The following is a 25,377-nucleotide window of genomic DNA, read 5'->3' as shown; positions in this document are numbered from 1 at the left end:
CCACTTAAATAATAAATTATTCTAAAATACAACATATTTCTGAGATCTGTTTTTACAAGTACAAATATGATGAAAATCTGTGAAGCAATGAATTGAAATGAATACATTTAGGAAAGTAGGAAAATTCTTCAATAAATCATGATTAAAAGGAGATGAATAATCAGGTTCTGATATCACCATTAAACCTCTTCTGGGGGATTTGTTGTTGTTTTTAATGTAATCATTGTTTTGTTTTGCAGCAGCTTTATTATACTAGGAAAACTATTAAGGTCTTCCTAAGAGCTTTAGGCATAATTTATGCAAATTTGTGCCAGAAAGAAAACTACAAATAACAAAATATGAAAGCACTTCTTAAAACTGTACAATTTCATTAACTACTTTTCATGAGAAATTAACTTTGACAACCTGTGACTGGAGGTTTTATTCACTAGCATTGTTTGTTTATTGCTCTATGGAAACAAGACCTCACACCAATTTAATCATGAGAATATTTGGTAACTGTTTACTTAGGAGAATCAATCTGAAAATAATTGTTCTAGAATAACTTTTTGGTCATTTATTCATTTAGATTTTTGGACAGACTATAAAAGATTCATAGTAGATGTAGAAATACTAAACAAAATTGAATTTAGAGATAGTATTGTCTAATGGGGAAAAACAAACACCAGTAGATCTTAAGTTAGAAAGATGTCGGTTTGGGAACCATCTCTCCCGTTTATGTGTGTAAGTCATGTAAAAAAACAAATTACTGGACCCTGTTTTCCCCATCTGTAAGATTGTATATTTTGTCAGAATTTTTTTGAGGCTCCTGTGTGAAATTCTAAATAAATATTCTATAGAGGTGTAATTTAAAAAATCTGACAGTGTTCATCACATTTTATTATTCTCAGTTTGAGAAAGTTGAGAGCTTTAGTTTTATGAGATTTCTAGCTACTTTTATAATATCCCACATGGTACAAATGGATTCACCTTTTTTTTTTTTTTTTTTCTTCTTTTAGACATTTTTTGGCCTGTTGTTCCTTGAAACAAAATCTCACTTTACAGTAAATTTCTTGCTTGGGGAATAGCAATCTAATCATTACTGCTTTACTTCCAAAAAAGGCTTGATAATTAACTGCCATATGACTTTGTTCTCCATTCTCAGGCTCCTTCAAACAAAACTCCCTTCTTTGACTCTAAACTCCCCTTTATGTATTATCTCTATTATTATTATATCTATCTCTGTGGGTGAGAACCTTGTGACTTTTTATATTTATCCTAAGTATAGTACCTGGGACATATTAGGTATTTAAATAAATACTTTCCCACTCATCCATTCATTCATTCATTAATTTATTCACATATGGTTTAGAGTAGGTGGTCTCTGAGAACTTTTTCAACTTTAAAGTTCTGTGATTTTTTTGAGAGAGAATTTTGAAGGCACAAGCACCTGAAATAGTATTTTATTTTTCTAAATACATGTAAAGATAGTTTTCAACATTCATTTTTGTAAAACCTTGAGTTCTAATTTTTTTTCTATCCCTTCCTCAGCAGACAATTTGATATAGGTTAAATACATGCAATCTTTGAAAGATATTTCCATATTTTTCATGTTGATGAGCACCTATCTTGAAGTGAACAAAAGCATAGTTGCCAAGGAGAGAAGTGTATTTGATGTGGGACAGACTGCTAACTTAATAATATTGCCTAAGGCCCACCTCACAACTTGTAGAAAGAATAAGAGCATCAATCCCATGCAATAAATGTTTCTGAAGCACCTATTATGTGCGATATTGTCCTTCAAGGACGGGGCTTCATGTATTCATTTCTGCTTTGCTTTTACCCATTCTTTACTTAATTTGCAAAGGTTCTTAATGCTAGATCAAGCAATAGAATGTAAGCTCCTTAAGGATAGGAAATGTTTGTATCTTCAGTGTCCATTATATTGCATATTACATGATAGGGGCTTGATATTTGCTCATTGACTTGAATTAATCATTAGATTCTTATATGATTAAAATTCCTCATACTTAAGGAAAGAATATCTGCAGCATATAATATAAGAATATTAAGACTAAACTTCTCAGGTGATATCTGATGTTAATATTTAGTTGTTTATATTCTCAAGTTTTTACTTGATACCATAGCTTGGTTATTTTTATAACCTCTCTAGTCATTTCTGAAATCATGTAAATGTCTCAGTAAGTGGAATGTCAAGGAAAACTTGCATTTAGGATGAGGAGGTCTAGTTCAATGAACATTTTGTCTCTATTCAATCACTGATTTTGAACTGGGTGGGATATTAGGAGCTGTTGAGTCAAAGCCCTTTATTTAAAAAATTAGTAAACAGGCCCAGTAAGGTTAACTGATTTGCTAGATCACATGGCTAGCAAGTCAGTACTTGAGATGAGATTTGACTTCAGGTTTCCCTTACTTTAAATCTACTATAGGTGGCACATTGGTTAAGAGCATTAGGGTTGGTGTCAGGAAGATCTGAGTTCAAATTCCACCTGAGATATATAATACCTATATAATCTTGGGCAAGCCATATTTCATCTCTTGACCTCAGTTTTCTCAAATGTAAAATGAGGATAATTATAGCCTCATGAAGATCAGATGAGATAACATAGGTATAGTACTGCAAAAACCTTGAAGCAGTATCCACATGCTAGCTAATCATCATTTAGAAACCACCTTGTTTACCTAGAATCCCAGATCTGCTTCAAAATAGCTCTGCCTCATAGCTATTCTACATCCTCAGGTAAAGTCACTTAATTTCTCTGAAACACAGCTTCCTTCTCTGAAAATGGGGATAATTATATCCATCCTTCTACAGAAGTATCATGGAGTTCAAATTAGATATTGGATGTGAAAGCACTTTCTAGGTACAAAACACTTACCATATGGAAGCTATTATTATTATTATCATTATCATTATAGTAACATTCTATTGCCCAGTGCTGCGTTTGATTTTGAAAAGGCTTTACTTTCCCTTGGGAATATTTCTGAGATTTTCTGGTTCTGAAAGAAAGATCTTGATTGTTTTTGAAACTCTTTTCCATGGCCATGAACTATCTCTACCACTTACCCTGAGATTTTTTAAACATAACTTAATGTTTTCTGACTCAACCAACCAAATATTTAATGTGTTTTTTCTAATATGTTATTGTTTTGACTTTTGTAGTAATCTGCACGACATCAAAACTGTTCCCATGCCAATGCTTTAACTTTCACTGACATGTAACAGCTGCATAGAGATTGTCAGTCATTGTTTGCTGGAATGGTTGGTTCTGCTACCTGAAAAGGGTGTTTTAGATAATTTGAAGATGGCTTTATTCCTATGTATGCAGAGAGAGCCTTGCAAAATGTAGGGGGAAAAAGCACTTGGCAAAGTGGAAGGACAAGGATGCGATGGGGGGGGGGGGAGAAGAAGAAGATTCCAGTCTGTCATTGTTTATCTTCGGACTCTCCTATCCTTTAATGATAGGGTCATTTTAAAGCAATGATTATTTAAAACAGTTAATTTGTTTTAAAACTGCTTTTCACCTTCTTGATATTCTGTTCTCATGGACCCCTAGTTATAAAGTGTCCCCTTCAACACTTTTCATTATGTAGAATTAAATACAGTAGAAACAGATGGTGACTACAACTATTTTCTGTCTTTATCTTTGAATCTCTACCTGTGTCTATATTCACATTTTTGTGATCCATCAGTTTCTGTTCATTATTTATGTCTGTCTGCATTCACCTTCTAAATCTGTTTTTTGGACTTTTGGACTTGATTCATTGGTTGGGAAATTTCAGTGTAAAAACTTGCTTTTCCTAATGTAAATGTACAGTTTATTTGTAATGTAGGGGCTTAGGAAGCTGCCTACGCACATTAGAGGATTATATTACTTGTTCATGGTCATGCAACTAATTGTTAGAGAAACTAATTATTTCTCCCTGTCTCCAATAGTGTTCCTTTATCTACTCTGCGTGCTGCCTCTTATCTACTTTCTACAATCTATAATTATATCTCTATCCACATTAATTGTATCTCTCTGCCTTTCATTTATCTTTATATAATCTTGATCTACATTATGTTACTATTATTGTGTACAATGTTCTCTTGGTTTTGCTCAATTCACTCTTCATTATGCCATGCAATTTTTTACATGTTTTCCTCAAATTAACCTGATTATCATTTCTTTCTTCTTCTTTTTTTTTAAATTAAAGCTTTTTATTTACAAAACATATGCATGGGTAATTTTTCCAACATTGACCCTTGCAAAATCCTTTGTTCCAAATTTTCCTTCTCCTCCACCCCTTCCCTAGCTGGCAGGTTGTCCAATACATATTAAATGTATTAAAATACATGTTAAATCAAATATATGTATACATATTTATGCAGTTATCTTGCTGCACAAGAAAAATCAGATCAATAAGGAAGTAAAAGAAAAACTGAGAAAGAAAACAAAATGCAAGCAAATAACAACAGAGAGAGTCAGAATGCAATGTTGTGTTTCACTCTGTTCCCATGGTTCTCTCTCTGGGTATAGATGGCTCTCTTCATCAAATGGAACTTGTTTGAATCATCTCATTGTTGAAGAGAGCCATGTCCATCAGAATTGATCTTCGTGTAGTCTTGTTGTTGCTGTGTATAGTGATGTCCTGGATCTGCTCATTTCACTTAGCATCAGTTCATGTAAGTCTCTCCAGGCCTCTCTGAAATCATCCAGCTGGTCGTTTCTTACAGAACAATAGTATTCCATAGCATTCATATACTATAATTTATTCAGCCATTCTCCAGTTGATGGGCATCCACTCAGTTTCCAGTTTCTTGCCACTACAAAGAGGGCTGCCACAAACATTTTTGCACATGTAGGTCCCTTTCCCTTCTTTAGTATCTCTTTGGGATACAAGCCCAGTAGTAACACTGCTGGAACAAAGAGTATGCACAGTTTTATAACTTTTGAGCATAGTTCCAAACTGCTCTCCAGAATGGCTGGATCCATTCACAGGTTGACCAACAATGTATCAGTGTCCCAGTTTTCCCACATCCCCTTCAAATTGGTCATTATCATTTCCTGTCATCTTAGCCAATCTGACAGGTGTGTAGTGGTCTCTCAGAGTTGTCTTAATTTGCATTTCTCTAATCAATAATGATTTGGAGCACCTTTTCATGTGACTACAAATAGTTTCAATTTCTTCATTTGAAAATTGTCTGTTCATATTCTTTGACCATTTATCATTGGAGAAGCATTTCTTTTTTTTTTTTTTTAAAGTAGAAATTTATTTTTCCAAATACATGCAAAGATAGTTTTCATTCTTTCACCTTTGCAAAAATCTTGTGTTCCAAATTTTTCTTTTTCTCTTCCTCCCTTATACCTGCCCAAGACAGCACTGATTATCATTTCTTATAGCACAGAATATTCCATCATAATAAAAAACCATAGCATATTCAATCATTCCTCAGTTGATGGACATCCTTTTAACTACCAGTACTTTGGTAATACAAAGAAAGCTGCTATGAATATTTTAGATCACCTATGGGTTCTTTCCCTTTTTCCCTAATCATCTTGGAAAACAATTTTTATAACTCTTTGGGTAATTCCAGATTGTTCTTTAACATGGTTAGATCAATTCATAGTTCCACTTGTATTAGTTTAGCTTTTCCATATCTTTCCCAACATTTGTCACTTTCCTCTTCTATCACTTTTTCTAATCTAATCAGTATGAGATGGTATCTCAAAGTTGTTTTACCTTGCTTTTCTCTGATAAATTATGATTTAGAGCATTTTTCATGATTTTATATATATATAGTTTTAATTTCTTCTTCGAAAAACTATTCATAGCCTTTGACCATTTATTTACTGGGTAGTAATTCATATTCTTACAAAGTTCATTCATATTCTTGACAAAGTTCTTTACATATTTAAAATATGAGGCCTTTATCCAAGAAACAACCTATAAATATTTCTCCCAATTTTCTGTTTTCATTTTATTCTTTTTTGCTCAATACCCTTTTATTTTTCCAAATATATGTAGATAGTTTTCAATATTCACTTATATAAGATTTTGTGTTCCAAACTTTTTCTCCCTCTCTCCCCCTCCCCAAGTCAGCAAGCAATCTGATATATTTCCTTTTTATTCTTGACTATATTGTTGGATGGATAACTTATTGAGCTGATGCATAAGAAGATACATATTAGATGGACAAAGAAGATGGACAATGAGCTTTCTTCAAATTTGAATAAGAGAAAAAAATTGTTTTGGACTGAATTTTAGAAACTGTAAAATTTTGAACAATCCCAAGCTTTACTTTGTAACAAAGTCCCATTTTATTAAAACTAGTATTATTCAAATGAATATGGGCACTAATCATAGTACTTGATAGTGTTTGAAGAATTAAAATTTTGGTTCACTCAAAGAGCAGTGGAGAGGCAAAGAGTGTGAACAAGTAGGCTGCTGCATATTGCCAATGACAAATTATACCTATCTTTATTTCTGTTCTATCATTCTGTCATTCATATCTTTTTCATGTTGTTTCCTCATTCTGCCTTCTATTCTTCATACTTCCCCTTTAGCTTCTTTATCTGTATAATGAGACATTTTAAGAGCTCCTACTTCACAGTCCCAACTGAGGTAAAATGCATTTAAATGCTTTGTACACTTAAAGTTCTATGTACATATTAGCTATTATTATTCATATTGTTTTTATTATAATATGCTTATTCAAGACTAAATTGTTTCCTATACTTTTTATTTATTATATGCTAAGCATACAACACATAGATGATTCCACTTCTCTGGAGAATAACCAGGCCAATGAGGTTGAATTCCACATGTGGGATGAAATGAATATTTTTCTATTATAAGGACAAACTCTTCAGTTCAAAAGATTTAATAGAATGCTTCTGCAAAGGGAAAACAAAAGGATTCTAACTAGTCACAATATGAGGAACTGAAGCAAAATCTAAACCAAAGATATTTCTTGGCCTTGGCTCAATAACATTTCCATTTGAGTATTACTGAGTATTTCCCCCATCATTTAAAACTCATAGCTTAGTATATTTTCCTTCCAGTAATAAGCGTGTGTCAATAACCATATTGGCTCAGTCAATGCTATTCTCTCTTGCTTGAATGAATGTTTTTGTCTGAATTGTTTCCAAATAAAAATGACTTCTTATCGGCTGGCACATTTTTAGAAAATGAATGTGCAAAAAATGTTGACATTTCTAAGATTGTTTTTTCCTCTTCACTCATTAATTCCTTTCTTTCTTTCTTTGAAGTTCCATCTTTCTTTTATTATTGTAATTTTTATTTTATTTAATGAAATAAAATAGACATTTTCATAACATAATAGAATAAAAAGGATGATTGAACATGAACCTACACATCTATTATGTGTAACTTGCTATTTAATAAATTTATATTTAAATAAGTAGTAATTATGTAAATTTCCTTTTTTTCCTTCCTCTATCAGATGGCTGCCATTAGACACAAATATGCATACACATGTGAAAAACTATTCTATCGTACTCTACTTACCAGTTCTTTCTCTTGATACAGCTTCATCTCTTGATGATTTAGTCAGTTTTTTTTTTCAGATGTGAAAGTTGATTTTTTAAAAAAGTCCTCTCCTATTGATGAGGTGCAAAGGATGAGGTCAGTGGTAGTTTTGATGAGGTATGAGAATTGGGGTGGGGAATCCCCTCTACTCCGTTCAGGTCCAATGTGAAAGAATTCACAAACCTGAAATCTGTGTGGCAAAAGGGATTTATTGGCACTGAGAAGACAATATCTTCAACAGTGGACAAAAATCCTGGCAGGGCATAATCCTGTTTCAGATTTCTGCAAAGATTTGGGGTTCAGAGTTGTCTTTTATTAGCTTATTTATTAAAATATTTATTAATATTTTATTATTATTGAGGGTTGGGCTTCAAAATTGAATGAGGGTTGGGCTTCAATTCAAAATTGAATGAGATTCCCTCAATTGTTGACAATATCCGGGTCCTAGATCTCTAATTGAAAAAGCTTTTGAGAATGGTTCAGGACTAATCTTCATCTCAACCACTTATCTTGATTCCCTGAGGGTGGCCAATCTCAGAGGGGAGTTTTTCAGGGTTCACCCCCATCATCCCCCCCAAAAGTCAAAGGGGACACAATTTGCATCACTATCATATGTTGACAGCAAGAATTTTTTAAATCATCTAATCACATTTTATAATCAAATTTGATATAACCCAGGACATCTACCAATAATATCCATACTATGTAAAACTTCACAAAGTTTATTTAAAACTACTTCTGGTTTCAGATAATTAAAAAAAAATGAAGGTAGCAATCATAATATACACACATTTCTTTGAAAGATATATTTAAATTTATCACTGCATTAACTGTGGAAATATAATTTAACAAAATACGAGTCACATATACAATACAATGCTCTGTGACTTTTTAAAGCAACAAATGAAAGAACAATGTTATTGATCAAAGACTTTAAAAAAGCACGTAGGTTTTCTCTAAAAATGTTAGAATTAATTTCTTCCTTCTACTAAATGGCCAAGTCTGAAAAGTTCCTGGAATTCTTTTTTTTTTTTTTTTTTTTTTTTTTTTTTTATAGCCTTTTATTTACAGGATTTATACATGGGTAACTTTACAGCATTAACAATTGCCAAACCTCTTGTTCCAATTTTCACCTCTTACCCCCCACCTCCCTAGATGGCAGGATGACCAGTAGATGTTAAATATATTAAAATATAACTTAGATACACAATAAGTATACATGACCAAAACATTATTTTGCTGTACAAAAAGAATCAGACTCTGAATTATTGTACAATTAGCTTGTGAAGGAGATCAAAAATGCATGTTGCATAAATATAGGGATTGAGGAATTTAATGTAATGGTTTAGTCATCTCCCAGAGTTATTTTTCTGGGCATAGCTAGCTCAGTTCATTACTGCTCCATTAGAAATGATTTGGTTGATCTCGTTGCTGAGGGATGGCCTGATCCATCAGAACTGGTCATCATCTAGTATTGTTGTAGAGTATATATGATCTCCTGGTCCTGCTCATTTCACTCAGCATCAGTTAGTGTAAGTCTCTCCAGGCCTTTCTGAAATCATCCTGTTGGTCATTTCTTACAGAACAGTAATATTCCATAATTTTCATATACCACAATTTATTCAGCCATTCTCCAACTGATGGACATCCATTCAGTTTCCAGTTTCTAGCCACTACAAAAGGGCTGCCACAAACATTCGTGCACATACAGGTCCCTTTCCCTTCTTTATAATCTCTTTGGGATATAATCCCAGTAGTAACACTGCTGGATCAAAGGGTATGCACAGTTTGACAACTTTTTGAGCATAGTTCCAAACTACTCTCCAAAATGGTTGGACTCGTTCACAACTCCACCAACAATGCATCAATGTCCCAGTTTTCCGCATCCCCTCCAACAATCATATTATTTTCCTGTCATCTTAGCCAATCTGACAGGTGTGTAGTGTATCTTAGAGTTGTCTTAATTTGCATTTCTCTGATTAATAATGACTTGGAGCATCTTTTCATATGACTAGAAATAGTTTCAATTTCTTCATCTGAGAATTGTCTGTTCATATCCTTTGACCATTTTCAATTGGAGAATGGCTTGATTTTTATAAATTAGAGTTAATTCTCTATATATTTTGGAAATGAGGCCTTTATCAGAACCTTTGACTGTAAAAATATTTTCCCAGTTTATTGCTTCCTTCTAATCTTGTCTGCATTAGTTTTGTTTGTACAAAAACTTTTCAGTTTGGTATAATCGAAATTTTCTATTTTGTGATCAGTAATGATCTCTAGTTCTGCTTTGGTCATAAAGACCTTCCCTTCCACAGGTCTGAAGGTAAACTATCCTGTGTTCCTCTAATTTATTAATAATTTCATTCTTTATGCCTAGGTCATGAACCCATTTTGACCTTATCTTGGTGTCTGACGTTAGAGTATGGATCAATGCCTAGTTTCTGCCATATTAGTTTCAATTTTCCCAGCAATTTTTATCAAACAGTAAGTTCTTATCCCAAAGCTGGGATCTTTGGGTTTGTCAAAGACTAGGTTGCTATATTTGTTGACTGTTTTGTCCCTTGAACCCAATCTATTCCACTGATCAACTAATCTATTCCTTAGCCAATGACCAAATGTTTTGGTAACTGCTGCTCTATAATATAATTTTAGATCTGGTACAGCTACCACCATCATTTGATTTTTTTTCATTAATTCCTTGAAATTCTTGACCTTTTGTTTTCCATATGAACTTTGTTGTTATTTTTCTAGGTCATTAAAATAGTTTTTGGGAGTCTGATTGGTATAGCGCTAAATAAATAGATTAGTTTAGGTAATATTGTCATCTTTATTATATTTGCTCGCCCTATCCAAGAGCATTTAATATTTTCAATTGGTTAGATCAGACTTAATTTGTGTGAAAAGTGGTCTGTAATTTTGCTCATAAAGTTTCTGATTTTCCCTTGGCAGATAGATTCCTAAATATTTTATATTATCAGTAGTTACTTTAAATGATTTCTCTTTAACTCTGACTGTTGGATTTTGTTAGTGATATATAAGAATGCTGATGACTTATGTGGGTTTATTTTATAACCAGCAACTTTGCTAAAGTTGTGGATTATTTCTAATAACTTTTAGCAGAATCTCTGGGGTTCTCTAAGTATACCATCATGTCATCGGCAAAGGTGATAATTTGGCTTCCTCATTGCCTATTCTTATTCCTTTAATCTCTTTCTCAGCTCTTATTGCTATAGCTAGCGTTTCTAATACAATATTAAATAGTAACGGTGATAGTAGGCAACCTTGTTTCCTCCAGATCTTATTGGGAATGGTTGCAGTTTGTCTCCATTACATATGATGCTTATGATGGTTTTAAATAGATGCTGCTGATTATTTAAGGAAAAGTCCATTTATTCCTATACTCTCAAGTGTTTTAATAGGAATGGATGTTGGATTTTATCAAATGCTTTTCTGCATCTATTGAGATGATCATATGGTTTTGTTAATTTGGTTATTAACATGGCCAATTATATTGATAGTTTTCTAATATTGAACCAGCCCTGCATTCCTGGTATAAATCCTACTTGATCATAGTGTATTATCTTGGAGATGATTTTCTGTAGTCTTTTTGCTAATATCTTATTTAAGATTTTAGCATCAATATTCATTAGGGAGATTGGTCTATAATTTTCTTTCTCTGTTTCAGCCTACCTGGTTTAGGTATCAGTACCATGTCTGTGTCATAGAAGGAATTTGGTAGGACTCCTTCATTCCCTATTTTATCAAATAATTTATATAGCATTGGGGCCAATTGTTCTTTAAATGTTTGGTAAAATTCACATGTAAATCCATCTGGTCCTGGGGATTTTTTCTTAGGGAGTTGTTTAATTGCCTGTTCTATTTCTTTTTCTGAAATGGGACTATTCAAACAATTTACTTCCTCCTCTGTTAATCTGGAAGTCTATATTTTTGGAGGTAGTCATCCATTTCACTTAGGTTATCAAATTTATTGGCATAAAGTTGAGCAAAATAACTCCTTATTATTTCTCATTTCCTCTTCCTTGGTGGAAAGTTCTCCTTTTCATTTTAAGACTACTAATTTCATTTTCCTCCCTCCTTTTTTAATCAGATTTACCAAAGGCTTATCTATTTTATTGGCTTTTTCATAGAACCAACTCTTAGTTTTATTAATTAGTTCAATAGATTTTTTACTTTCAATATTTTAATTTCTCCTTTTAATTTTAAATTTCCAATTTAGTATTTGATTAGGGTTTTAATTTGGTCTTTTAGTTTTTTTAGTTGCAAGCCCAATTCATTAATCTTTTCTTTCTCTGTTTTATTCAAGTAAGCCTCTAAGTATTAAAATTCCCTCTTATTACCGCTTTGGCTGCATCCCACAAATTTTGGTATGATGTCTCATCATTGTCATTATCTTGAGTGAAATTATTAATTGTATCTATAATTTGCTGCTTCACCCAATCATTCTTTAAGATGAGATTGTTTAGTTTCCAATTACTTTTTGGTCTATTTCCCTCTAATTTTTTGTTGAATGTAGTTTTTATTGCATCATGATCTGAAAAGAAAGCATTTACTATTTCTGCTTTCTTGCATTTAATAAGGTCTTTATGTCCTAATATATGGTCAATTTTGAATAGGTTCCATGAACTGCTGAGAGAAAGTATATTCCTTCTATCTCCATTCAATTTTCTCCAAAGATCCAACATACCTAATTTTCTAATATTCTGTTTACTTCTTTAATTTCTTTCTTATTTGTTTTGTGGTTTGATTTGTCTAATTCTGAGAGTGCAAGGTTGAGATCTCCTACTATTACAGTTTTGTTGTCTATTTCTTCTTGCAACTCTCTTAACTTCTCCTTTAGGAAGCTGAGTGCCATACCATGTGCATATATGTTTAATATTGATATTGCTTCGTTGTTTATGTACCCTTTAGCAGGATGTAGTTTCCTTCATATCTCTTTAATTAGATCAATTTTTACTTTTGCTTGATCTAGGATAAGGATGGCTCCTTTTTGACTTCACCTGAAGCATAATAGATTTTGCTCCAGCCTTTTACCTTTACTCTATATGTATCCCCTGCTTTAAATGTGTTTCTTGTAAACAACATATTGTAGGGTTCTGACTTTGATCCAGTCTGCTATCTGCCTCCTCTTTATGGAGTTCATCCCATTCACATTTCAGTTAGAATTACTAAATCTGTATTTCCTGCCATCCTAATAACCCCAGATAGTGCTTTACTTATTCTTGCCTCCCCCAACCCTCTTTCCCCTTTTAAACTTATGTACCCCTCTTGTATCACGATACTTATCCTCTTTATAATCCCTCCCTCCCCCTTTGAGTCTTTCCCCTTCCTTCCTTATTACTCTTTTCTTTTCCCTTTTCCTCTCCCGTTTTAATGAGAGAATTTTCTCTAAAACAAATGTCAATTATTTTTCCTTTGAGCCAACTCTGATGAGTAAGATTCACACAATGTTCCTCCCTCTCTAAATTCCCTCAGATATGATAAGTTTCCTTAGCCTCTTTGTGGGATGTGGTTTCCCTCTTTTATCCTCCTTCCCACCTTATTCTGCCATCATCCCTTTTCCATATCTACTTCCCTTTTTATGTTATATCAGTACTATCAAATTTTACATGTATTTTTTTTTTGTATATCCACAACAGAAATACAATTCTCAAGGATTATTTTACCTTTTCTGTATCTCTTGAGTTCTATTCTTGGAGATCAAATTTTTGTTTAGTTCTGGTTTTTCTTCAGAAACAAATGGAATTCATTTATTTCATTAAATGTCCATCTTCTTCCCTGGAAGAAAATGCTCAGCTTAGCTGGGTAGTTTATTCTTGGCTGCATCCAAGTTCTTGCGCCTTTGAGATATCATATTCCAGGCCCTTCTTTCCTTTAATGTAGAGGCAGCCAGATCTTGGGTGATCCTTATTGTGGCACCTCGGTATTTAAATGGTTTTGGCTGCTTGTAAAATTTTTTCCTTAATCTGATAGTTCTGAAATTTTGCCACAATATTCCTTGGGGTTTTTATTTTGGGTTTTCTTTCAGAAGGTGTTCGATGAATTCTTTCAATGCCTATTTTACCTTCTGATTCTATTACATCTGGGCAGTTCTCTTTGATGATTTCTTGTAAAATAGTATCTAGGCTCTTTTTTTTCATCATAGTTTTGGAAAGTCAATAATCCTCAGATTATCTCTCCTAGATCTATTTTCCAAGTCTGTCATTTTAGCAAGTAGATAATTCATGGTTTTTCAGTTTGTCATTTTTTGGTTTCTTGACTGATTCTTGCTGTCTCAATGCATCATTAGTTTCAATTTGTTCAGTTCTAATTTTAAAGAATTATTTTCTTCATTAGCTTTTTTACTTCTTTTGTATATGTCCAATTGAGTTTTTGAATGTATTGTTTTGGTCTGTGGAATTTTTTCCATTTCACTAATTTTTTTTTTAGTGAATTATTTTTTTCAATTCACAGATCCTACTTTCTAGTGAATTCTTTATTTTTCCAATTCACAATTCTTACTTTCCTGAGATTTTTTACTTTTTCCAATTCAGTATTTCAGGAAGTTGTTGCTCTCTTGTAAGGCTTCTCTTTCCTTTCCCATTTATCTTCTAACTCTCTTTTGGAGACTTTTAATGGCCTCTTCTTAAGAGCATTATGTAAAGAGGACAGTCTGATGCATGTTTGTGTTTGAGGTCTCTTCAGGTTTGCTGACCTGCTCTTTTCTGCATAGAAGCTGTCGATCGTTCTTTTCATCTTTTTTATTCATGTTTTAAAGCCTTTAGGGTGGTCTCCTAGAGCAAGGGGTTACAGCTTCCTCTGCAGAGCAGGGAAAGATTAGCGATTTCGGCTCCGAGGTATGGGAGTGCTCCAGTGAGAGTTTTCCTTCCCCAACAGGAAGTGGATTCAGCACTGGCCGAGCTATCAAAGCGGCTTAGTAGGGCTGAGTGGATTATCGATTGCCCTGGGCTAGAGACTAAAGTGGTGAAGTGTCACTGCCCCAGGCGGAGCCTCTTGTGGGACTGTGAGTATTAAGCTGAGGGCAGACCACGGACCGCCCAGAACTCTGCCCCAGTGTCTCTGCCCAATGCAAATCGGCCCTGGAAAAGCTCTATGGCCCAAGCCGAGCTCCCACTGTGCAGATTGGAGGCTAACCGGGCTGCGTCCTCCTGCCGTGCAGGATCACAACTGCCCAAGGAAAGCCCTTACTGCGGGTTGGGGCTGGCGCTTGTGCTGAGATCTGTGCTTTCACCCTCGGTTTGAGACTCTCCTCGGAACCTAATTTCTCTCCCAGTCTCGCTTGATCTCCCCTGGCCCCGGAACCAACCTTTTTGGCGAGACTGCAGATTTTCTTGACGTTGAGTTGTTCTACTTCTTATCTTTACGATTGTAGCAGTCAAGACTATTTTTGAGGCTGATATAATATTGATAAAGAGGGTAAGAGAAGAGCTTAGAAAGTCGCGTGTGTCTTCTCCGCCATCTTGGCTCCGCCCCCGTTCCTGGAATTCTTAGGAAAGGAAGAATTAACCTTCAGTGACATTAATGGAGACTGTATCGTGGGCAAATCAAACATCATTGTTGGCAAGCTGAAGATGAGATTGCTTTTGGGAAGTAAAGTTTATTGCATTTGGAGCAATACAGCATACACTTTAAAAGTTTATCCAAATACACTTGAATTCTTGTAAATCTGTCTTGGAAATTGCAACCTCACAAGTTTAGTTCAAACATCATAAGGAAAGAAGAGATAGGGCAATGCTCCACAACGGGAAACTGTATGAAGTGACTGTGCCCATCCCAGATCTCACTTGCTCAGATGGACATAGGAAGAAAGAGTCAAATGACCCCAAATACTTCTCTGGGAACCCAGGTACAAAATCTACTATGCTATAAAACAGACCTTGTTTAACCAGGTTTTAAGATGATACAACTTGTATTGAAGATGGCTTATGAGGTTTTTACAATTTGAATCAATGAGAAGCAAGATGAATGAAATTTTACTATATTTGCTGAAAACTTCCTAAAAAACAACAAATGCATAAGAATTCAGAAAAGCAAATCATCCGATTCTTTCTATATGCTTACAGTTTGCTTTACTTAGAGAAACATCAATCCAGAAATCAATTCAAGCACCTGGGTAAAGAACAAATTAAAATTAAGGCATAAAAAATGTGACATGCAGACCCTGGCAGCACTGGACAGATAAAACTTTTAAATGCCATTGACTACTTTTTGTCATCAATTATACCAAGTCATGCAAGAAGAGGTGAGCCATATACCCCAAAGAGATACTAAAGAAGGGAAAGGGACCTATATGGGCCAAAATGTTTGTGGCAGCCCTGTTTGTAGAGGCTAGAAACTGGAAAATGAATGGATGCCCATCAAGTGGAGAATGGTTGGGTAAATTGTGGTATATGAATATTATGGATTATTATTGTTCTGTAAGAAATGACCAAAGGATGAATACAGAGAGGCTTGGAGAGACTTACATGAACTGATGCTAAGTGAAATGAGCAGAACCAGGAGATCATTATATACCTGAACAATTCTACTATATGACAATGTATTCTGATGGAAGTGGATTTCTTCGACAAAGAGATCTAATTCAGTTTCAGTTGATCAAGGATGGACAGAAGCAGCTACACCCAAAGAAAGAACACTGGGAAATGAACTGTTTGCATTTTTGCTTTTCTTCCCGGGTTATTTTTTACCTTCTGAATCCAATTCTTCCTGTGCAACAAGAGAACTGTTCAGTTCTGCACACATATAGGATATACGGTGACATATTCAACATGTATAGGACTGCTTGCCATCTGGGCGAGGGGGTGGAGGGAGGGAGGGGAAAGGTCAGAACAGAAGTGAGTGCAAGGGATAATGTTGTAAAAAAAATTACCCAGGCATGGGTTCTGTCAATAAAAAGTTATAATTAAAAAAAATTAATAGAAAAAAAAAGAAGAGATGAGCCACTGACAACAGTTTTAGCTTTGAATGATCCTGGTTTAGAGCCATGACTTCAGATTATTGAAAAAGGGGAGGGGAAGAGAGGATGTGAGAGAAGGCAGCAGGGAATGAATTAAACTGCACTGAGTGTGTACAAAAGAAAGGATTCTGGGGCTTCTAGGTGGTGCAGTGGATAGAGCATCAGCCCTGAAGTCAGGAGGACCTGAGTTCAAATCTGATCTCAGATACTTAATATTTCCTAGCTGTGCAACGCTGGGTAAATCACTTAATCACAAATGCCACAGCCAAAAAAAAAAAAAAAAAAAGAAGAAGAAAGGATTCTATATCACTATAATGCTAATGTGGCTGCCCTTATTTTCCTCCACTAACTCTCTCAGACTCCTTCCTCTATGGAAAGTTCTTTCAAGCCAGATAGTCAAACATATCAAGATGAAAATAAGCTTACCCAGATTAAAATGCACTCAGTTCTTCAAAATGAACATGCAATGCATTACCCAAAAAGATCTTTTAAATCATTGCTAGTTGAGGTGCTACTAGATATATTTGCTGGCTGTGCAAAATTCTGAGGAAATGAATCAAACTGTGTTGGGTGTGTACAAAATAAAGAATTCTACATCATTATAATGTTGATGTGGATGTTCTTATTTTCCTCCACCAAATCTCTCAGACTTTGCCTCTATGAAAAGTTTTTTCAAGCCAAATATTCAATCAAACATATCAAGATGAAAATAAGCTTATCCCTAATTAAAATACACTCAATTCTTCAAAATGAATATGAAATGCATTACCCCCAAAGATCTTTTAAATTGTTGCTAGGTGAGGTGCTACTTTACTAGTCATATTGACTGGCTATGTAGAATTCTGTGGGTTAAAGAAAGGATTGCTCTGAAAACCAAAGGCTGGCTATCCTACCATGTTTAGCTGTCTTCTGAATTGTCCATCCCTGGAGACCCTTGAGGAAGTATAAACTGATTAAGCTATTGGTTTAGTTTCTGTTGAGATAATCGGTTCAAGCTAAGTTTATGTTTCTGAGGCCCAAATAGACTATACAGAGAAGACATATTAGTGGGTCTGTGTGGGGTCTGCTGTGACATTCAATCTGAAGTCCTTGGAGTGTATAGGTATTTCTAGAGTCTTTTGTGTCACTGGGCCACTGAATCGCTGCTGATTTGGATTGACTGGCAAGCTGAATACTGACATCTGCTAAGCTTTGATTGGTACTTAGGCCATTTGTCAAGTTTCTCTTTATATTATCAACTGATGTGGAAAAACCCATGCCCATCCCCATGGACAGGACTGAAAAAATAGTTAGTAGAGGCGGAAATTTTTTGACAGAAAGGCTGGTTGTGAATTCTATGAATTGGGCACTGGTCTCACAATTGTAATCAAGTTGAGTGTGGATCCTTGAACAATTGGAGTATAAGAGTATAAGCAAAAACGTGTCAAAGCTTCTGTTGAGACTTTGGTCTACTTGATAGGTACACAGAGGTGGGACAGCTGACAACTTTTCTGTTCCTTTGTTAGCTTTTGCTTCTCTTCAAGTGTCATGATGCCTTTCTGTGTATTATGTATCTCATTCTCTTTACTGTTTGATCCACCACTAGTTAGGAGGTCTCCTTCAATACTGTTAAAGACAACCAGCAACAGGAATTTTTGTTTCTTCAGATGCATTCATTTGATAAATGACATTCAAAAATTTCTGCTATTTTTGCATTATGTGGAATTCTTCCAGTTTGTTTTTCCCCCCTCACTTTTAATCTATGAAGCATTTATGATGACTTAAATAAAAGAATTGAACTGCTTAAAATTATTTTCAATGTTCAGCGAAATTAGATGCAGCAAGACTTTCCTATCAAGCTCCTTGGTGGTGACTCCTATTTTCTTATAAGCAAAAGAACATTTATCAATACTTTAAATTTCCATGAAGATATTCCTTGGCTGGAATTTGTTTTTAAAAGGATAGAATGCCATTGATACAAACCACTTATCCATGCATTACAAAATCTTTCTTAAGCACACTAGTGAATTTATATGATGAACATTAAGGGAAGATATTTGTAAACATTCATTTTTAATTCTTAGTGTCACAAATTTTTCATAGATGGATAATCTATGAAATTTGAAAAGGTTGGAATGATATTCAAGGCAAATTTCGAATGGAAGGGACTTCTAAGGCTTTATAAACCAGGGATTCTTAAACTGTTTTCTACTTGCGATCCCCTTTTGCCCAAGAAAATTTTAGCTACAGGTATATTGATATATAAAAATAGGCATGCAGATGAAATATATACTGATATAAATCATAAATAAATTTAAAATAATTCTTTGGTACACATATAATTTTGCCATTTATTAAATATAAAGCTAATTTGTAAACACATATGGGGTCATGAACCATAGTTTAAGAAGCTTTGTTACAAACCATTGGTAGAATACTGTTTCTTATTTCATCCATGATGTTTTGGTTAGCAGTAAACCCATTTTTTTTTTGGTAGGAAAAGTAACAAAATCTGGATAGTTTTTTTCTGCTTAAGATGAGACTGAGTTCTGGCAGAATTAACTTGACATATTCTTCTTTGGTATACATCTCAGCAATTAGTAGAACATTGGTCAAAATGAAAAGTACCATATCAGAGTTTACACATCCAGAAGTTAAGCAAGACAAAAGTTTCTGTACTATTATATGCGTGGGTAGTTTGAGAAGAGCTTTTCAGAATGCTTTGAAAAATTGATATCTGAAGATTATCTCTTTGGAATAAGAAATCAAAATATTGTAGCATGGCCTCACTGATATCACCAAAGAAAGAGATCTTTGTCATATGATCTGAGTCTTGCCTGATGCAGTTACATTTAAAAGTAAATTCATATATTCCTAGACTTCCTCAGGCATGTTTTGAACAGAACTGGATCCTAGAATGTGAAGACCACGTATTTTAAAATCAGCCGGAGTGAGGAATTCAGGTTAGGGGAAAATCGTCAATCTTTATTCTCAGTGAAGAAAGATCGGAGGTGGAAGAGAATGGGCGATAGCAATGTGTGCAGCTGAGTCAAGAAGCTAGTTAGACCAGCAGCCACACGACCAGTAGTTATGAACATAGAACTCAGGCTCAATCTCCCCCAGACTCTCTTCCTGTCTCTGCCTCCACCCACCAAAATCGTCATTTCCTATACAACACATCAGGACTTGCACAGAGAGTGTGCGGGGGCCATTCTTTATCCAACCATGTATATTAATAGAGTATAGTCCAATTACTATTTAGCCTCACGTGCTTGGGACCTCAGTGTATCAACTCAAACCTCAGCCCATTACATCAGAAAACTAAGCTGATGTACCTGCCTACAAAGCTTTTATATATGTCTTGCTTGTTAAATTCAAAGATAGGTTTTTATTTATTAAATACAGGTGCAAACAAGAGCTCCTGAAGACTACATATTACTTGCAATCTCACAGCTAACAGAAAATATGTATAAGAGAGTCAAATATTCAGGATTTGATAGGCATATGGAAGATAAATTTGGATCCCAGTCTTTGCAAGGAAACTTAGGTTTTTATTCAGTAGGATTCATTGATGATATACAAAATTAAAGTCCATTATTTTTCAGGCTGTTGTTTATTCATTGTTTTGTTTTCTGGAGCAACATTTCCATGAACCATTTTCATTCTGCTGTATAAAAATGGCAATCCTTCAGAAACCTAAAACAACCCATATTTTGTTTCTACATCATAAAGTTTATAATTCTTAATGTCAGGGAACCTGTGGAAGGCAGATTTTTTCCCCCAATTTCCAAGAACATTTGCTACACTTGAACATACTGGCTGTGTACAAAATGTCAGGCAGTCTCTGGATTCTTCTAAAGGATGCTGGAGGGTAAGAAGTTAAGGGTATAGAAGCCAGATTAACAATTGGAACCTTTCTTTTAGAGAATCATAGATCTGATCCTTTTCAAATTTTTGATATTTATCAACCAGCTTTTTAATCAATGACGAAACATCTATTTCCTGTTTAGTTTTTTTTGTGCCAGTAAAAATCTTCCAAACCAGCCAATTGCCACCACTGGGAACATATTGACCAGCATCAAATTTTCTGGGGGCAGGATTTCTCATTACCACATTATTGACATCAGCTGTTTCTTTTGTAACAGTACTCTTTAACTAATTCAGCAGGACATCCATGGTTGCCATGCTATACCATTCTGTTTACCTGATCTAGCTGACAGGCAATAGTGCAAAGGTTCCTTCACCTTCAGCCACAACTGTTCCACCTACTCCAGCACCACAGCTTCAATGTGGTGCTTCAATGGCTGCTGCTGCTGCCAGAGCTCCAGGAGCTGGGATGGAGGTGGACCAAAGTTATTCTTAAAAACAATTGCTGTTACCATATACAATGTCCTTTTGGTTCTGCCCACAAAAAATAAGCAGAGAAAGATAATCCTTGGGTATTAAGCACTCTATTTTCTTTGTCGAAAAATAAAGATTTTGTTTTGGAAAGACTTTTCCTTCCTCACCCCCATGTCACCCTAAGCAATACTCTCTGTCTGTCACAGAAGTTGTTCAACCAAATCAGGTGGTACAGTTGAAAATTTTAAAGGACTTATTGCACCTTAGTATTTTTCTGGGTGAGACAGCCATTTTATTAACCAAAGCTTTTGTTATCTGGGGCACCATATGTCACTTGTTACTTATGTCTGAAGGGAAACTTTCCTGTGGAATCATCCTCACAGGTGAAGCAAAGGGTGTGAGTCACACTCCTGGGTGCATAAATTCTATAGTTACCACTATCTTCAGTGAAAAAGAGGCAGAGAGAGACTCTGAGAAGTGATTGCATCATTAACCAGATGTCTCAGATGCTCTTGAGTATTCTTATTTCTGTTTGAAGGAAATGAGCAACATGGCACAAAGCCATTTTCTGCAGCTTTGGCAGATACCAGTGACTCTACTTAGTGATAATGGTAATAAACTTGTTATTCCAGATTTCAGAAATGTTCTGAAAACCTACTTTTTCCTCTAAAGATTGTCATAAGGCAGCTTAGTAGATCAAGTACTGGTCCTGGAGTCAGGAAGATACTAGTTCAGATCTGCTTCAGACATTTTACACTTACTAGCTGTGTGACTCTGTGCAAAGTCAATCCCTTTTGCTGTGCCAAAAAAAAAAGCTTAGCATGAAAAAGATTGTAATGATAAAAAGTTTATTATGACAAATGTTTATGATTACATTTTGATTTGAATAACTTTAAGAATTATAGAATAGTAGGTGCTAAAAGCTAGAAGGGACCTAAGAGATAGTTCAGTGACAGAATTATAAAACTAGAGCTGGCTGAGATGTCAGAGGTCATCTAATATAATCTTTTCACTTGACTGATGAGGAAATAGAAACATAAACTAGTAAGGTGACTTTCCCATAGACATAACAGGGAGTAAAAGGCAGACTTGGTCTTTGACTCATATCAATTCAAGTTCAATGTTCTTTCTACCCCACAATATGTAAATGAAAAAACTAAAGCTAAATTAGTAGCAGAGCTGATTAATATTTCTCTGTTGAACTCTTTTATTATTAGGAGGTTTTATTTTCTGCCTCTCTCCTTATAAGTCTAAGAGTTGGGTTCTCTATCTTGGTTTAAAGCCAGAACATATAGGTCATGATGCAAGTAAATAAAGTTTCATTTTTTTGGGGAGCAATCTCCACAGCTCACAAATCTGCTTGCAGTTACCTCCATCCTAATTCATATTCTTCTCTTCTTTGTCTCCTTGCTAACCATGTAAAACATAGTATGAATGTACTTTAAAGTCCAAGCTCAGCTTAGGTTAGGAAAGTACACATTGCTCTAAGTGGGTAATGGCAAGTTACTGTTACTCATTGCCACTGTTGCTCACTGATATTTTACTAGGGAAACCAACTTTAGCCTTGCTGAGGGCTATCCTCTGTTGGACTCTCTCTTAACTAGGAAATTGGATAATGATGTAACATCTAGCCTCAGAGCATGACTTTATACCATGCCCAATGAATTCTTGGTTTTCCTTCAGGATTTAAAGGATGACCTAATGTCTTGTGGTTTGAGGTTTATTCTATATATTTACAATATAAATTTGTTTATCCTGTTCTGTCTAGTTTTCTTCAAATATATTACTACTCAGATTTTTTCTTTCTTATTTTTGGAAACTGAGCAAGATAAATTCTTTACTGCTACATTATACTCTCAGTTACATTGAACTATTTAAATTTATTTTTTAATTTTTGGAATAAAGCAAGCATTTCTATAACAATATAATTTAAAAGATGATTTTAAAATTTCATTTAAATTTTCATTAAAATTTCATGATCGCACATGAAACAGCAAATCTCTTATGTATAACTTGCTATTCCTTTAAAATACATAACAAAGTTGTCATACAATTTTTTTTCTCCTTTCCTCCTCTCAATTATGGAATTCTATACACTTCTTTCTTTAAGTCTCATAGTATTATAGTATTTCAGAAGTTCATGATGAAAGAATCTAATTGTATAATTCCTATTACTCTGTAATCAAACCAGCCCATGTTTGTTTGAGGAGCAGGTAAGTGGCACAGTGGATACAGTACTGAGCTGAAGCCAGGAAGAATGGAGTTCAAATCTAACAGGAGACATTTACTAATTGTATGATGCTGGACAACCCTAAAGGAGATATGACTAAAATGACTGAATAACAAGAGCACGTTCATTTGAATTCTTAAGATAAAACCTGTATATCAATCTTTAGTTCAATGGGGGGTGCTTGTTAATTAAAATTCAGTACCTTTTTAAACTTCTTTTGGGGAATGTATTTTTGGTCTGAACTTAATAAGGGGTCAAATGTCAACCTTTCCCTCATTTAAATATTTTAAGGTGTCTTTTGCTTATATGCCACTTTAAGATTAATTAAATACTTTCCTATCAACAATCCTGTGAGATTTTTATTGTTGTTCACTCATTTCAGTTGTATTCACCAGACCCCATTTGAGGTTCATTTATTTATTTGTTTATTTACTTATCCATCCATCCATCCATTCATCCATTTATTTATTTGGTTGTTTATTTGTTTATTTATTTATTTTGGTGAAGATACTGAAATAGTTTATTATTATCTTCTCCAACAAGGTTAAGTGACTTGCTCAGGGTCATAAGCTAGTAAGTTTCTGAGACTGAATTTGAGCTCAGGAAGATGAAACTTCCTGACCCCAGGTCTGGTACTCTATGTGCTCTGGCATCTACCTGCTCTTTCCTATGAAACAGGTAATATATTATAATTCCCATTTTGTAATGAGGAAATGACTGATCAGAGAAATAAAGGTACTTGATGATGGTGACACAGCTAGTAAGGGATTATTTAGGATTTTAATCCAGTTACTACATCATCTGGACAACTGGTATTCCTCTTTTGCATTCAGAAGGAAGAGGTTTAATAAAACTGCAATATATCTCTGTCAGGCAGCAACTAAGTTAATGGAGGATTTATGTTCCAAAAGTATGTTTGTAGGTTAATTACTGGAACTTAGACTGCATTATTTCATGTGAAAATGCTATATATGATGATTAAGATTGTATTCCAGTTCATATGGGTCTATTTGCTTATTATTTAATTAGTTGAAATCATCTTTATAGTAACTCATCAATTTAAATTCTCCTGAATCATTCTGAATAAGATAAGAGCCCGAGCCCCTAACTTGAAAAATTCCCTGACAATTAGAACCGCCCCAAAGTGAAATAGATTGCTTGAGAGGTGATGGGTTCCCCTTCCTTGGATGTATTCAAGTAGAAGATGGATGTTTACTTACTGAGTGTGTTGTAGAGAGGGTTTTCATTCAGTTATTTGATGATACATTCTGACAATGAGATTGCATGGCCATGACTCAGTGACCCATTAAGGCCTGAAACTTGGCTTCTCTGAGCCTGGAGAAAGGATGGGACTGGGGATAGAGATAAGGAAAGTGGATTGATGGCCTTGACTATAGCAGGGAAAATTCTATGGGCAAAGGTGGACTATAGCACGGGGGAGTTCTGGTCATAGAGGTTGCAAAAGCAGACATTAGGACAGGGATGGCAGCAGTTATCTGTATGTAAATGTCATTTAGAAAGGCATTTGTAATGGACATAGGGTCCTTGGAATCAGGATGACTGGATTGGAATCTTACTGTGACATATATTAGAAAGTCAGTTAATTCCTCAGTGCACCAGGACACTTTATAAGACTATAAATTGTAGAACAATGGAAGATTCTTCATTATCATAGAAAGTTTCCTCATGATTTGGTAAAATCATAGATCTTGATTCTCTTAACATCTCAAAATATGATATTCATAAAGCTAGAGATTACTGCAGCTAAGTATTAATACTAAATAAGTGCTTCAATCATTCATTTCTTATTTGATTTCTTGAATCTATGGTCAAGGAAGGGTTACTTCCTAAAAACACTCTTTTTTTACTATCATTTTCAATATCCTGAAAGAGAAAACTCCCATGTCATTAGAACTTTCCAGATGTATAGTATATGTCTTCCACTGAAGATCTGGGGGGATTATTTTCGCCCCAGATGTATTGATTCTTCTTGGTTACATGAATCTCTCCAAATTCCTTAGCTGTGTTGAAAAGCCAACTAGAAGAACTAAAGGAAGCAATGGCTCATCTATGTAGCAGCTGTAGTCTTTAGCTAGAGTTGAATGCATAGTCAATTACCCATTAGTCTTTTTGCTTATATCCTCTTTCAGAGAATATCATTTATGAATCCAAAAGATACACTTTATGTGTATATGTATGTATGTATGTATGTATATACATATATGCCAATTTGGGGTCTTCAGAGAAGACTAGCACTTCCAGTATAAGGACTTTCTGGACCCATTTTAGTGTTGCTCATTCACTTTTAGTGTCCATCTTC

At 34.7% G+C, this 25,377-nt stretch overlaps 2 pseudogenes; both read right to left on the bottom strand.

Moving 5' to 3' along the window:
* Positions 1-16,978: 16,978 nt before the first annotated feature.
* LOC100921167 lies at positions 16,979-20,662 on the bottom strand (annotated as a pseudogene).
* Positions 20,663-20,751: 89 nt separating this feature from the next.
* LOC111720644 overlaps positions 20,752-25,377 on the bottom strand; it is an 87,733-nt pseudogene continuing 83,107 nt past the window's right edge.

This window comes from Sarcophilus harrisii, chromosome 4 (genome assembly GCF_902635505.1).
Source record: "Sarcophilus harrisii chromosome 4, mSarHar1.11, whole genome shotgun sequence".
Classification (NCBI taxonomy): Eukaryota; Metazoa; Chordata; class Mammalia; order Dasyuromorphia; family Dasyuridae; genus Sarcophilus; species Sarcophilus harrisii.
The sequence above is the reverse complement of the archived record's forward strand: the minus strand, read 5'-3'. Positions and strand labels throughout refer to the sequence as shown.